Raw genomic sequence first — 16,871 nt, 5'->3', positions numbered from 1 at the left:
GACTGATGATGTTTGTGTTGAAACTGTGAACATTAATGCTGGTGATGAATTTTCTTCGGTTAATAATTGTGAATGTGATGGTTCTAATATGTCAGATGATAGTGTTGCAGGTGAGGTCCCTCAGGATACATTCAGTGAAACCACTGACACTTCTTCTCAAGAAAATCACGAATGTCCTGATTCTTCTTCTGAATCGGTCTCAGTGGGAGTCCCTAATGTTGAATCTAGTAGGACCCCATTGGAAACCGTTGATACACATGTTGAAGAAGCATGTGTTAGTGAAATTTCAAATGCTTCTGAAATTGAAACTGAATCAAAAATCATCGACATAGAATTAAATGGTAATTTGAACGTAAAATCTTCAACAGATGTTTTGCCAAATAAAACTGATCTCAAATCATCAGATTTTCAAGGAAAAGGTAATCACAGTAAGAAAGTCGTGTTTGAATCGCAACATACATCACATGCTTGTGAAACGTCAAATCAGGTGAACCCAGATCGCTCTAAACGAAAGCCAGCAAAAATCGCCAAACCTGAAAAGCAAAGCAGGAATAATTTTCAGAAAAACCCGAAACTCCACACATTGAAACGACAAACTTGTTTCAACTGTGGAATTGCGGGACATATTGCACGAAATTGTGTCCATCCCCCAAAGAAGTCATCTGAGCATAAAGACTTCAAAAATCAGAAGGATAGATCAAATCGAACTAGTTGTTCAAAGCCTATGAATGTCACAAAGACGGAGGCAATGAAGAATAACAGTCGAAGGACCAAGCCTTCTGATTTAGACTGGAATGCAGCCAAACGAAGAAATCAACAGAATCAAAAATTTTTTCAAAGACACAACCAAAATGTTTTTGATAATTATTGTTCTAATTGGTCCTATCAACACTGGAGACCAAAGGTAAAGGCTGCCCAGTCGAACATGAATGCCAACTCTTTTGTCAACAGAGATAAATCCAAATTTTTAAATAAAGATAATCTGATTTGGCAAAAAGTAACATACATTGATGCATATGGAAAACCCAGATCCACTATGGGCTGGGTTCCTAAATCTAACTAATCCCGCTACTCGTGCAGGAACAGCTGTGGAGGACTAGACTACCGTGCGCCTCTGGTACATGGATAGTGGCTGTTCCAGGCACATGACAGGAAACTTATCCCAACTTGTGAATGTCAAAGAATTTAACGGTGGATATGTCTCATTTGCGGGAGGTGAATCTGGCAGAATCACTTTGAAAGGAACTGTTCAAAACGGTGTTCTCAGCTTTGAAAATGTCAATTATGTTCCAGAACTGAAACACAATCTGTTAAGCATTTCGCAGATTTGTGATAGAGGGAATTCAGTTCATTTTACGAAGAAGGGATGTCATGTTCTGAAGCCTGGGATTGTTATTCCAGAAGATTGGTTTTTAATGACTGCCGAGAGAAAAGGAAACGCTTATGTTATCGATATGAACAAGAAGCCGTGTGAAGAGATCACTTGCTTGTTTTCAAAGATATCAGAACATGATGGTGTTTTGTGGCATCGTCGTCTCGGACATGTGAACATGAAAAACTTAAATCGTCTTGCCAAAGGTCAGCTTGTACGCGATCTGCCAATTAAAGATTTTATGTTGGTAGAGAAGTGTGTTGCCTGCGCTAAAGGCAAAGCTCATCGAAAGCCGCACAAATCTAAATCCGCACCCTCAACCAAGGTTGTTCTTGAGTTACTTCATATGGACCTTTTTGGGCCCGTGAATGTTTTAAGCATTGGCAAGAAGGCATATTGTCTCGTGATAGTTGATGACTATTCACGATACACCTGGGTGTATTTTCTAAGTCACAAGAGTGAGGCAGTAGTTTTGATCAAACAATTCATCACCTTGGTGGAAAATCAAGCTAGTAAAAGGGTTAAGGCAATTCGATAAGATAATGGGACAGAATTCAAAAACGTTACCATGAATTCTTTCTGTGCAGAGAAGGGAATTGATCAACAGTACAGTGCTCCTCGTACTCCACAACAGAACGGTGTTGCTGAAAGGCGCAATCGTACTCTTATAGAGGCTGCACGTACTATGCTGGCTGACTCCAAGCTTCCTAGTTTCTTCTGGGCTGAAGCTGTTAGCACGGCCTGTTATGTCCAGAATCATGCTTTAGTAAATAAACGTCACATGAAAACTCCTTATGAGATTCTGGAAGGAAACAAACCTTCGGTTTCACACTTTCGTATCTTTGGTTGTCCATGTGTGTTATTACTAATGGACACTAATGGAAAGTTTGAAGTCAAAGGAGACGACTGTTACTTTGTTGGATACTCTAAAGGCTCAGCTTATAGAGTGTACAACAAAGTAACCAAAAAGGTCGTTGAGTCGTGCAACATTGAATGGCTAGAGGAAAACTCTACGGATGCTAGAGTCGGCCCAGATTGGTTATATGATTATGCTACTATGTTTAAATCTTTTAACGTGTTGCCAAGTGTTTCTACAGGTGCAGGAACGTCGATGCCGCATCAACCACTGTCATTTGGTGACACTGAGGAAGAAGAACAATCCGTAAGCGAATCAAAAAGCCACACTGTTGATCCCCCGGAGATAGTTTTTACTCCTCACTCTTCACCACAACAGGTGTCCCATCACTCCCCTGAAGGTACTTCAACAAGTGGTGCTTCACCCAGTGTTTCAGGATCTTCACTGTTTCCTGATCCTATTCCGGAGGATTGCTCTGTCACTACTCCATTCATCCATCACTCTACAGTACCTAATGAGGGGGAGTCTAGCCACACCATTTCTGAAGATCAAAATGCAGCTTCCGAAGACGCGATAGCTCCAGACATAGCCATACCTACAAGTGTCCAGCGAAATCATCCTATAGAGAATGTGATTGGCCCTGTGAATGCAGGGGTCATGACCAGGAGTCAATCTGGAGTCATCAATACTTGTTTATACTCTTGTTATCTTTCTCAGATTGAACCTAAATCTGTTGATATAGCTTTGCAGGAACCAGGATGGGTAGATGCAATGCACGAAGAACTGAACCAATTTGAGAAGCTTGGAGTATGGAAACTTGTCAAGTTGCCAGAGGGAAAGCGTAAACTTGGAACAAGATGGGTTTTTCGAAACAAGCAAGATTCTGCTGGGGTCATTGTTCGTAACAAGGCAAGGCTGGTAGTTCAGGGATTTAAACAGATTGAAGGTCTGGACTATGATGAAGTATATGCTCCGGTTGCACGACTAGAAGCCATCCGGATCTTCTTAGCTTACGCGTCTTACATGGGATTCACTGTTTATCAGATGGATGTCAAAACCGCGTTTCTATATGGAGACGTGAAGGAAGAAATTTTTGTCGAACAACCACCAGGGTTTGTGCATCCAGATTATCCTGACTACGCTTACAAGCTGGACAAGGCATTGTACGGATTACACCAAGCTCCTCGAGCCTGGTATGCCACTTTAACTAAGCATCTTCTGGCTCACGGGTATACACGTGGCACTATAGACCAGACTCTGTTTATCAAGAAGGTGGGAAGTGATCAAATCCTGGTTCAGATTTATGTCGATGATATCATTTTCGGATCTACGAGCGAGGACCTTTGCAAGGAATTCGAGAGGGTTATGAAGAAGAAGTTTGAAATGAGTGCTCTTGGAGAAATGACACTGTTTCTGGGATTGCAAGTCAAACAGAGTTCGCAAGGGATTCTTATCCATCAAGGGAAGTATGTGGATGATGTGCTGGCAAAGTTCAAGTTCACGGACGCAAAGCCTGCTGAGACACCTATGGCAGAGAGACCATTATTGACTGAAGATGAAGAAGGAGAGTCTGTAAATCAACGTCAATATAGGTCCATGATCGGGTCATTGATGTATCTCACAGCTAGCCGTCCGGATATCATGTTTGTTGTTTGCAACTGTGCACGCTATCAGGCTAATCCTAAAACTTCTCATCTTATTGCTGTTAAACGGATCTTTCGGTACCTTAAAGGCCGACCTCGGTTTGGCCTGTGGTATCCGAAAGATTCCAATTTTGACTTGTTTGCTTTCTCTGACAGCAATTTTGGAGGTACTGACAGTGACAGGAAATCCACTTCTGCGGGATGTCAATTTTTGGGTGATCGGCTCATTTCTTGGCAGTGCAAGAAACAACAAACAGTGGCGATATCCACAGCTGAAGCTGAGTATGTTGCTGCTTCTGCTTCTTGCTCTCAAGTGGTGTGGATGCAACATCAATTGCAGGATTATGGTTTGACTTATCTTAACACTACTATTTACTGCGATAATGATGCTGCAATACAAATTGTTCGAAATCCTGTTTTTCACTCCAAAACCAAGCACATTGATATTAAAGTTCATTTTATTCGGGACTGTTTTGACAGAGGTCTGATTACACTTGAGCAAATCGACACAGATGCAAATGCTGCCGATTTGTTCACCAAACCTGTCAGCAGCTCGAAATTCAGGGTGCTTGTGGATTTTCTAAAAATGATCCGTTTTACTGATTGAGCATGTTTTGTCTTTTCGTAGGTAAATTTGTTCATCAAGTTTTCTATTCTTAGGTAGTTTTTATTTATGCACAAATTTAGGGGGAGAAAAATCGAAAAATACAAAAACATTGAAAAATCGAAAAATACAAAAACATTGAAAAATTGAAAAATACAAAAAGAGTTTCAAAAGGAAGTGTGGCTGGACTGGGAAATAAAATGAATTTTCACTTTATGGTCAAGGGCTGACTCATGTAAGACCAGTATCGAAATAGTTTGACTCTAGTATGATGTGTCGGTAGGCTCTATCCTTAAGATTGGAAACATTAGCTGTTTCTGTCCAGAACTAAATTAGTACATGACCTCAGAAAAGAAAATCACTTGGAATTAGCTCATGTCTATTTGAATGTCTGTATGATTTCCCGATACACACAATTTTGATCTGATTCTGAAATCTTATCTGAAAAAAAATCGTGTACCTCCTCTGCTGCATCCAGATACATGCTGACCTGGAGGTGCTAGGCAACGACAGCTTCTGCTGCATCCAGATACATGCTGACCTAGCTGTCTGTTGTCGCGCTGTAGATCTAAACACCCAAAAGAGGCCCTCTAGTGCCCAAAAGAAACCCCAATAAACCTATATCAAATTGAGAAAAACTCATTTGATCTGTACATTATACCATCTCTGCAAAAGATCTATTCTGTTCTCTTCTCAACCTACTCCCAGTTAAGATTTCAGAAATCTGGATTGGACTTGTGAAATATGTGATAGGGAAGATACTTGCATGATAGAGTGTGCTATTTATATTTCCGGGATTTGATTAGTATTTGTTTGGGTGTTCATGGTTAAAATATCAAAACATGATAAAATGAAGTACAGGCAGTTATATGAAAAAGGTCTAGGGAGATGAGTTTAAGAGGACAAACATACTGGCAGTTGTCTAGATCATTCTAGAATAGATCAGTGTTGATAAGTGAAGTCATGCCCGAAACCTTGTGATTTGATCCCTGAGCATCTATGCAAATTTCCTGATTTTATTTTGTAAATAATATTTTATTATTTATTTTTGTTTTAGGTTTTTATTTTTGCAAAATAATGCTCAATGGGTTTAATTGGTTATTATTGGAAAATCAGAATTTTTAATAATTGGGTTTGTTAAAATCACTTTTGAAAAACATTTTCTTGAGCCCAAGTCCATAAGGCCCAAGCCCAACAGACTTGGGCCCATGAGAAACAGTTGAGGTTTAAAAGGACAATTACGAGTCGATTTGTCCATTCACTCGCATCCTTGTTCAAATTCTCTCTCAACATTCCGGCCGCAATCAAGATTCCGACTCAATTCCGGTTGCGACTCGCAATCCAATTAGAACATCATCAGGTAAGATGACGTCATTGTTCAAGTTTTTGCAGGATTCTTAAATTTTGGTTGAAGATTCCGGCGAATATATGAAGATTCCGATGAAGATTTGATGATTATGATGAAGTTTCCGATGAATTCTTGAAGTTTCCGATGAAGTTTCCAGTCGCAATCAAGAACAACAGGACTCGAAACCAGTGATTACGACTCGCAACCTCTAGATTGCGACTCGTGGTTGCGACTCATTTTGGCTTGTTGCGACTCATGATTGCGACTCGCAATCTTCTGGTTGCGACTCGTGGTTTCGAGTGAACAGTGACAGTGTTTGTTTTATTTTAATTTTTATCACTGTTTGTAATTGGAAACTTATATGTTTTGTGTGGTGTGCAGAAAAATGGACTTAAAGTTTATAGCGTCTCACAATCAAGTAGCATATTTGGCACCTCCACCTGTGAAGCACAAGCAGCTGTTCACGTCTTTGATCAAAGGTCTAAGTACATGCCGTATTGCTCACGCTCTTCGTGAAAATCCGGTTGTGTATGAAAGCCTCATTCGAGATTTTTGGAAGACTGCAAAAGTGGAAATCATTGAAGGAAAAGGAGCTATAGCTGCTGAAATCGACGGGACGAAGATTATTGTGACGGAGCAGGTTATCAGGGATGTGTTGAAGTTCAATGATCAGGAAACGGATCCAATCGAGCTTGCTGCTGGAGCGATTGAAGCAATTTTGCCACGACTGAGCTATGAAGGAAAATTTCCTCCCCTAGTTAAGAAGTTTGTTCATCCGTACTGGCGTTTATTATTGCACATGTTCCTGTTGTGCATGACAGAAAACCGCGGGGGAATTGATCAATTAAACACAACACAGACGGCTGCATTGATTTGCGTGATTACAAATGAGCCGTTTAACTATTCAAGATATGTTCTGGAAGCGATGAAGAGAAATGCTATTGGGCTTCGAAAGGATAAGTTTCTTATGTATCCTAGATTTGTGCAAATGATTCTCAATGAGCGTTATCCTGAATTGAAGAGATCTGGTGATACTCTGGAGTTAAAGCCTATGGGCCCTTCGTGTTTTGGTGCTCTCACTACGAAGAAGGGAACAGAGAAAAAGTTTGAAGGTTTGATCGAGTTAGAGAAGTTTGGTCAGTTTGCAGAGACCGAAGACATTGTTGAGAATCCAGTCATGGCACAAGCCGTACCTACACGTGCCATTGTTGCTGAAGAACATGACATTCAAAGGAGAGCTGAAAATGAGCCTGAGCCAGAGCGTATCACTATTAACTCTGACGATGAAGGTGTTGAGATTACGTGTGATTCAGATGATGATAACATAGAACTTTCTCCTGAAGTTAATGCTGATGCTGTTTCTACAGTTAATCCAGTGATTTCTGCTGAGAGTTTGGCAATGCTGATAAAGAAAGTGACTGACACGATGGGAAATCCTCCTCCCAATCTGTCAGTATCTACTGAAGAGCCAGAAGAAAGCCCAAGGGATTCTGATTCTATTCCGTTAAAAAGGAAAAGGAGGGATCCTAGATCCGGAATGTTTATCGAACAAGGAAACGATCAATCCGTGACTGTTGCTGATGATACCGAAGGTTTGTATGACTTCGATTTTGAAAAGTATGTTGACGATGCTACCACCACCACTACAGAGAATATCTTTGAGTCTGGTGTTCATACTCAAGGTGATGATACAGTTGTGACGAATGTTGAAGTTCAAAATGAAGCTGTGCCTAATGTTGAAGCTCATGTAGAAGTTGGGCCCTCTGGAATTGTTAGTGCTGGACCTTCTGGTACTATTCATGAAGAACCGAGCAGTTCAAGTGGTAAAAGGCCTGTAGAACCACTTAGAATGCCTTTTGACAGTGATTCTAGTGATGATGATGAGTTTATAAGCATGAGGGAAATGAAGAAACGTTTGGTTGTGCTTGAACAAGATTCAATTCATAAAGATGCAAAGATCATTCAGCTTGAAGACACAATTGTGAAGAAAGATCAACAAATTGAGCAACTGCAAGGAGACGTTAGCCTATTGTTCAATATTGTTTATGATCTGCGAGGTAAGCTTGAAAAGAAATTCGGACAAGAGTTTTCTGATCCAACAGATGTCGAAAACAGAAAGAAAGCTTTTGAGAAAGATAATGCTGAAAGGAGTGCTGCTATGGAAAAATACTTTGAAAGAGTTACTGATCCAGAAGCAGAGAAAGCTAAAGCAGAGAGGTTGAAGAAGAAAAGAGAGTTTGTGATTCTAAAGAACAAGAATGCTAATCCAGATGATGAAGATGCACGTGCTACACATCATTTAGTGGATGTTGGTGAAACTCTCTACGATAAGAAAGGAAATCGATCTGGTGTAGTCAGCTGGGGTTATGATCATGATCGTAACAGATGGTGGATCAAGAGGAAAGTTGGACCGGTTGAATGGTACAAACATTCAGGGCAATTTCAGTCTTTCACTAAGGTAGATTTGACAGATTTGACAAATAAACCTTATGTGGATGATAAGCCTAATGGTCCTGGTTATGCATTCTTCGAGAGATTGAAAAGGGAAGTTGCAAAAGGTTTTCCCTCGATGCGTACTGCGGATTCTACTGTTAAACCAGCGAAAGGGATCAGGGATCCATATACGAACAAGCGAATGAAGATTGTGCACTGGCCTGCTACTGACAAAGAGAAGACTATTCCGTTGGTGAGAAAGATTCCAAAAGGGGCGCTGAAGACAATGCACTTTTGGGTGTATGATGAACGTCTTGGTCAAGCAGTGATTGTTTGTGATGGTGATGCAAGTTACTGTTTGGTAGATCAGATTGATTTATTGAATCTTGCAGTTGAAGATCTTGAAGTTTTGGCAAGCAACCAAATCAGAGCTACTGAAAAATATGAAGAAATTGCTAAGGGTTGGACATCTGCAGTAGCCTCTGTCATGCATATTCATAAGCAGGGTTTTGGTGGATACAAAGATAATATGAGTGGTGGTCATCGAAGCAGCTGAAGTCAGAAGAACCTGCATGCATAAACCTAGGGGGAGATTGTTGGAACCTGAAGGTTTATTCATGTAGGTTAACAATGGTTAGGGATTGATCATGTAATTAGTTTATTATGTTTTGGGTTTATCATTGTGGTTTGGGCTAGATAGGTGTCGCATGGGCCTAGGTTGTTTTCGGTCCAATGTGTTTAGTATATAAACAACCCTAATCATTAGATTAGGGGTTGTTGATTGCGAGTAGAAGGCAGGCGACACAAAGCATTGGAACCGAGTTCCATCCGAGATCTTGTATCAGTCATTGATTATCTTTGAATGCAAGTTTCGGTTTGTTTCTTATTTATTGCTTATTGTTTGAACTTAATATTAGTTCTTGAATCACCTTGTGTTTGATTTCCGCGCTCTCACAAGGTTTAGATTGATATCATTGAGATTCTCACGGGTTTTACAATAATTTCACATAAAATACCTTCTTGAGTTCCACTTTAGGAGGGGGCTCTTTGTAAAAACTCGGCATCGGTGCTGCTTTGAAATTCAAACTCTTTCTTAACTTCTTGATTTCAGCTTCTTGGCTTACCTGCATTTATAGCCCAACAATTTAAAAGTGTCGATTCTGTTAAAAAATTCATTGACTAACAAAGTCATGATGTAAGACCTTTGACTTTTCTTGCAAATTAGACTTTTCCACTTCTCTTGCATGACTCTTTTCTTTTATTCCTCTTTTGCCAATATCACTCTTAATATTTTCTCCCTGTTTGGAGCATCTGGTAAATTTACCATCAACCTGCAATTCCAACAGCAATGATAAAAAATTAAAAACTTAGTAATTTCACTTGTAGTAACTACATAGCTCATTAAAAAGATGGCATAATGATCTGAGAATTTAGTTTTAACATAACTTCCATTAAACATAAAAGTTAAAAACTTTAAACCTGACCTGTTAAAAAAACTCAGCTTGGGCACAAAACCTGTTAAACAAAATAAAATGATTGAAAACTTCGCTTATCTTCAAGTCTAGAAAACTGCATAAAAAACACCACTACAAAATACACGCAGTTTAATAAATGAAATATTTTGAATTTTTTCTCATTAAATAAAGATAAAATGAAAATTTATTCAATATGACAAATAAACTTGATATATTATTAGTTCATATTACATTAAAAATTATTACATTGAAATACAAATATTACATTAATTGAACACCGCAATCAAAATAAAATAAAATAAACAATAAAACAATTTTTTTACAAAAAATTACAATAGCCTTACGTATGTTGCTTTCGTTGTGTAGGATTTCTAAATAGAGCTCTGCATTCCTTGCGGTTATTCATATTCCCCCATTTTTGCTCCTTTTCTTCAAACGTTTTCTAAACAAACCCAATGTTATAAGTTTGTAAATTCAATAATTATATTTGTGATGATAATAAAAATTGAATCCAAAGGAGAGAGGTTATAGCTTATACACACCTAGATGGACCAAAGGATCCAACCATAACCTATCAATAATCGCTTTCCGTTCCATCGGTTTCTAGCACCCCAACTTCAACATTCTCCCCGTTTGCTCATCTGAAAGTTTCCCGTAAACTTCTGCCCATCACACATAATACACACCTCTATCAGCAGGTAACACACCTGCCTCCGACTCGTCTGCAAACGCGACCAATTCCTATACTGTATCTCATACCCATACACCTCTTTAAAATACTCCACGACCCTCAAACTCTCCCCAAACCGTAAATTCTCAACCGAGTTGTCAAGTTTTCAACTTTATACGTATTGTAAATAAAGAAATCATTAGAAACCGAAGATTAACTTTAATTAAGGTTCTGTATTTCTGTTCTCTTTTGTGCTTCTATTTTTGCAGGGCTTCTTTTAGCTTCTTGCTAAGGAGCCTTTTCTTTGTGTGTCAATAAAAGTTTAATCTTTGGCTGACTAAAAAAAAATAGAAGCTCTTTTGTTAACTACCCCTCATATTAAGATGATTTGATTTGTTAATGTACATCAATCAAAAGGAAACCACAAATAGAACCCCACTACATCAATTGTTCTAATAAAGTTACAATTGAGCATGTATATTTTATTTATGAAGTAAAATAAACACAAAAAGTTTAATAATGAGACCTCCAATTAACAAAGAATCGAGATAATCAAATATGTGAAACAATATCTCAAATACTTAAACGAAGAATTACCAGAATAAGATGCTACATGTAAATAGTACCTTAAAAAATAAGCTTCACCAAAAATTGATAGTGCAGAGTTTATGATCTATACTCAGGAGATTTTTTAACCAATACAAACCAACAAAGAAATTCAAATTGTGCCAAAATTGATGAAGGATAATCCCATATATGCAATTAAAAAAGGATCACAACTAACTGTCATATGCTTTCGTCTTTTTTTGTGAGTTTAATCGAGTCCCCACAACCATTTCTAATTCATCCTCAAAACATAGAGTATACTTTTCCCTAGTTTCAAGATCTTTTCAAATTAACTTTTATCTCTTTTATTTATAACGTTATATATCCAATCCAATTTGTTAATTAAAAAAACACGAATGAAGCATGCTTGCCTATATGCTAACTTGGACCCATAATTCTTTGAGTATAGTGATTACTTCTTTCGTTAAAAGGCTTCTATGTCTTCAAAGGTTTTAAGTTGGTACAGGGATAAGATAAGTTGCTATCTAGGCATGAATAGCAGCCAGCAGGGCGCTAGTTCATTCTAGTTTACATACCAGAATTGAGAATTGTAATGATATTTAAGCCTATAATACTTTCTGAACATACATATATTAAAGTCAAGCACAAATCTTGTTTTTCTCTAGAAATTACAAAATCAAGCTTAAATTGAATTTAAATCACCATTGAGGAATAATAATTACCAAAACAGTTTTCAAACAACCGATGCACAGTCAACATGATTATTAAGGGGACAATAGATAACAATATGAGCTTTGTTTCAAATTCAAAAGGTGCTCATCATCTGCCATATGGAATAACTTCAAACATCAAAACCCTAACATACATAAATTTAAGGGAAAAAATCACAAAATTAGAAAACCCTCAAAGTAGGTAAGATGCAAAGGGTGATAATTAATGCCTTCAATTTTTTTTTTATAATCAACTTCATATTAGCAGACTTATATTATAACTTTTTTCATTTATCCAACACATTATCTATTTCACCACATCTAAAAGAAATATCTAGAACATATATTTATAATATCATTCAATTCTGGAAGCCAGAAGTCCAATATTAGGCATACAGTCGGCTAAATGTTAGAATCATTTACCTGTACGGCGTGCCATCTGCTGCAATCGAAATTTAGATGAACATGAACCGCCCATGGAAATAGAAATCTGAGTACCCATGAAAGAAAGAAGAAATCTGAACATTTTTTTTCTCAGAAAAATCCAATTACAGTGGTTTAAAACTATTACAGTAGAAAGTAAAAACACAAACAAAACTAATGGATCTGATTAGGGCAAATACAATCAACATGGAGAAAAAGTTACCTGAAACATGAACTTGGTTGTGAAAATGGTACCTCCGGTGAATCCAACAGTGGTTTCACGGTTGTTGATGCAGTTGTTGAAGCTTTGCCTTTGATGTTTATGTGTGGATTTGAACCAATTACCATCACTTTTTGGGGGTTTCATCACCTAAATCCTTCCTTTGGTCAAATTGAAGTTTGATTTTGCACTAATAAATTCAAATTGATGCTGGAGTGATTCACGAAAATAGATAGGCGGTTCATAGTGGTATCGGGGCTCGGTGGGTTTTAGACCAGAGAGAGAAGAAATGAAGAGGAATTTAGAGAGAAAATTATGTGTAAACGAAAGAAAGAAAAAAGTGTGGTTTGAAATTTGAATGTGGAGCCTGAAAGTGTGGTTTAAAATTTGAAAGTGGAGCCAGATTTTGAAAATTACAAACTAAATACAATATACAATATCTATTAATCTATTAACATTTTAATTGATATATTTATGACATCATTTTATTGATATATTTATGACATCATCAGATCCTATGTGGCATGCCTCTATGATTGACAAGTACCCAAATTTACATCAGCATTACTTCTCCTTTTATAGATAAGTAGATAGATTATATAGATAAATATAAATATGTTACAAGATCCCAAGTGTGCATCTTCTTGCCATGTGTGTGTATCTTTAAAGGAAGGAAGATCGTTCATAAATATTAATTAAAAATTTCAATAAAAAATATGCTAATTATATCTTACCATATTGTTAATTTGGAAGTTTTATATGTATAAGGATGTTGTATTCTTTGTTGTATTTGTTTATCTTGCATTAGGTTGTTGTGCTATTTGTTTTAAACTTTGTACATTATTGTTGTATCATTTTCTTAGAGGCGTGTCCCTTCACTTTTTTTGGTGTTATTTAAGGGTTTTAAAACTATTCGCATCCCCAACATACAAGTCAGGCTCTTTCCTTTGCGACTTGTGTGAGAAAACCGGTTCGGGCTTTTGTTTTTGTTGTTCCAATTGTGAATTTGATCTTCACATCCATTGCGCTTACAATACCCTAAACCCTAGATCCCCGACTTCTCTACCAGATGAGGTCGAACTCAAATCACACCCAAACCACCGGTTGAAACTTTTCCCCAAGCCACCTTACATTAATGGAAGACGTTTATGTGACGTGTGTGGAACTAAGTGTGATCCCAACGGTGAATTGTATCCTTGTGATGTTTGTGACTATGACGTGCATGTGACATGCACTACTTTGCAAGAAAGCGTGTGTCGCGAAGACCACACACACACGCTTTCGTTACTTTATGTGAATCCACATCTGGAGTCCACATGTGATGTTTGTAGAGGCGCTATCACACAAAAACACTGCATGTACCGTTGTTCGTCTGGTTGTGATTATGGTATGCATGTTAAGTGTGTTGGGTTAATTGAGTTGTCTAGGGGTCACGGGTAACAGGTTGCTTTGCTGGTCAAGAGATTCTAATAGGTATATTCGTAATTAAAGTCAAAATCGTTGTTGAATTTGTGTGTTTCCGTTTTACATATAATCGTGTTACATTGTGGTTGATTGATGATTTGTTTCCTAGGTTAATTGTTGATGTGGTCTGAATTGAAGTATGTTGATTTTAATATACAAAACTGAATAATAAATGTTGGTGTTTTATTTACGAAATGTGTTAATGTGAATCATTTTTCATATGTCCTAGTGTATTAAGTAAATGCATGGAGTTGTAAAATGAATAACAGGTCTGTCGAAACTTATGAAGTTTGGAGACGTATTGAAATAGATTGACTTAACTTCTCAAATTTTTTTCTAATGTTAATTATAATATAAATATGTTAAACTAGCGGGATTCCGCGCAAGATGGGGTTGAAATTCAGTTCTAGTTGGTATCGGTTCGGCTTGTTATGACACTGACACATTACCGGTGCTTGGCATAGAATACAATATCAAATTTGAATACTCCAACCGAGAGAGAACTAGAAAAAATTAAAGCCATGATAAGTCCCAAAGGATATCGACACGTGTTTTACATCGATCAAAAACCATAAAACTTATACCGCCATGGATGTCCATAGCGGTTCAGTTCGTCATGTTACCCATTGGCAGAGCCACGTACTCGGCAACGGGGTTGGTAGACACCATTTAAATTTGCATATTATATGTATCGCGTGATAGAAAAATATGAGCGACACCATTGTTTTTTTTTCTAAACGTTTTATATAATAAACAAATTTATGGTTTAAAAAATAAGCGCAATTAGGTAATTTTTAAATACTAAAGTTTAAATCATTAAAAAACTAACCGCATAATTGAAGTGCTTCAATATATTTGAAGTTCCGCTCAAATTAATGTTCAACAAAGACAAACAAATAGAGACGAATTTGCGTAATCCAATTGGGAGATGATTACTTGATTGATGTTTACATTTGTTATATTGAAAGAGAGCTTATGAAAGCTGTGATTGAAGACATTATGAATCGTATACAAAACATGAAAACATGTAGGGAACAACTAAAAAGTGTATTTTTTTATACATTTCAAACAACTTTGTATTGAGTAAATTGTCAAAATCGCCTCCGAGGTTTGGACATGTTTGACAGTTTCATTCAAAACACTTTTTGGTACCATAATGCCCTTCACTTTTGGGAAATTTTACCATATTCATCCAAAGTATAACTTTTTTTGCCAAATCGTACCTGAGATTTGGGAACTTTTTTCATTTTCATCCAAATGTTTAATAGAAAAAATAAAGCAATTTGAAAGTTTGGATGGAAATGACAAAAAATCTCAAAAATAAAGGGTAATATGTTACAAAAAAAGTTGTTTTGGATGAGACTGACAAACATGCCCAAACCTCAAGGACGATTTTGGCAATTTACTCTTTATTTTGTGCTATTTTCAGTGACATTATAAATTTTATTATGATATTGATTTTTATTATGGAATTCGACCCAACTTGACCCGACCCGATCCTAAATTTTTGACTCCGGGTTATTATAAACCCGGGTATCGAAAAAAATTGACACGATAGGATGAAATTCCTGGCTCCGCGATTGGTCGGTACGGTACGGTACTGTACAAACAATCGTTATAATTTACAATATCGAAAAGTACTCTATTTTGAATAAATCCTTGTTTTCAATAAAATTTATCTTGGAATGTTGAGAAAAAATTAAGCACACATGCGTACTAATGCAAATTCTTAAAGAAAATTCAAACTAAACGAGTTAAATGCCTATTTATTTAAAGTATAATAGGTAAATTTGAAATTTAAGAAAAAAAAAAAGAAGATTTATCATAAGTATATAAATAAGGCAAAATCTATTCATACACCCCCAAATCTATTTCAACACCCCGTCACGGACCACATCGTGGAAAGAGGGCGTGGAAATGATGTGGCATCCAACCATGGCGTGTTGATCAGTTCTGTATAAACATAATGGAAAAAACATATTAGAAATACCTGTAACAGCAGACGGGCTAGCAGAGAATCCAGTCAGAGACGCAACCATTGAGGTTGACATAGTTGTTAGCTTGATTCTGTTCCTCCTTAGGGTGTAAGATGATGATGAAACCGAATTCTAGGGTTGGAATTCGGATGGAGAGAGAGGTGTAGAGAGAGACGAAAATAATGATGTTATGGTTTTGATAATTGTCTAACCTTTTACCTCTCCAGTTATCTTCTTATATATACACCCAATAGGAAACCTAATTAGTTAATAAGGATAATATGGTCCATCAACAATTACAAACTAATTATATAATAGGTATAATATATTTTGATCTAGATATTATATAAATGATTATATGGCTACAAAATTAAATACAGTGGCGACTTTGATGGTGTGCGGGGAGGACCTCCGCACAAGTCCCGTGATTTCGAGGGGCACACGATTTAAAAAAAATTCTATATGTATATGCTATTTTTTATAAATAGTAAACACATACTGATTTCAATATAGGCCAATTTACAAATAATTTTTTATGGTTTAGCATTTAGCCACTTATTATTTTTTAAATAATAATAAAACATTATGAAAAAACATATTTTTTCAAGCTTGAACAGGGTACGTGAATTCTCGAAAACGCCTTTAATTAAATATTATAATAATAATATATTTAATCTTATACGGGGCAGATCATGCGTGTGGTTGTTTGGCATGGATAAGGGGGTTAAAGAACCAAGTAGAGCAGCTTGTAGGTGTAAACACGATGCATTTTTCTTGATAATCGAAAGTGGAATACCATACCCTCCGTTATTGAAACCCATGTGAGCGTAATGTAACCCGGCCCTACATACGGACATGCAGTACGTAGGCTACATGGCAGTTTCACACTCCCATACTCGATATCCCTATATATATTTTTTATATACAAGTGTGTAATTGTATAATGTATAAGATTATATTCCCTTCTGATTTTGCAAGTTCTAATTTGACTTTGCTCTATAAGAAACAGGCCGTGACCGGTGGAGGTGAGCTTAACAAAGTCTTCGACGACTTTTCAGAGTATCTTCTTTTATTGATATCTTGGGCTTATTTATAACGTATAACTTGTGA

General features: G+C 36.9%; 1 long non-coding RNA gene across 1 annotated transcript; it reads right to left on the bottom strand.

Annotated features, from left to right (window-relative positions):
- Window positions 1–9,169: 9,169 nt before the first annotated feature.
- On the bottom strand, window positions 9,170–12,675 carry LOC110911713. The gene is made up of 6 exons (XR_004882121.1): window positions 12,325–12,675; window positions 10,274–12,168; window positions 10,076–10,173; window positions 9,741–9,771; window positions 9,459–9,587; window positions 9,170–9,380 (listed from the first exon to the last, which is right to left on the bottom strand). It is a non-coding gene; the product is annotated as an uncharacterized LOC110911713 (long non-coding RNA).
- Window positions 12,676–16,871: the final 4,196 nt, after the last annotated feature.

The sequence above is a fragment of the Helianthus annuus genome, chromosome 15 (genome assembly GCF_002127325.2).
Source record: "Helianthus annuus cultivar XRQ/B chromosome 15, HanXRQr2.0-SUNRISE, whole genome shotgun sequence".
Lineage (NCBI taxonomy): Eukaryota > Viridiplantae > Streptophyta > Magnoliopsida > Asterales > Asteraceae > Helianthus > Helianthus annuus.
This window is presented reverse-complemented; position numbering and strand designations above follow the sequence as displayed.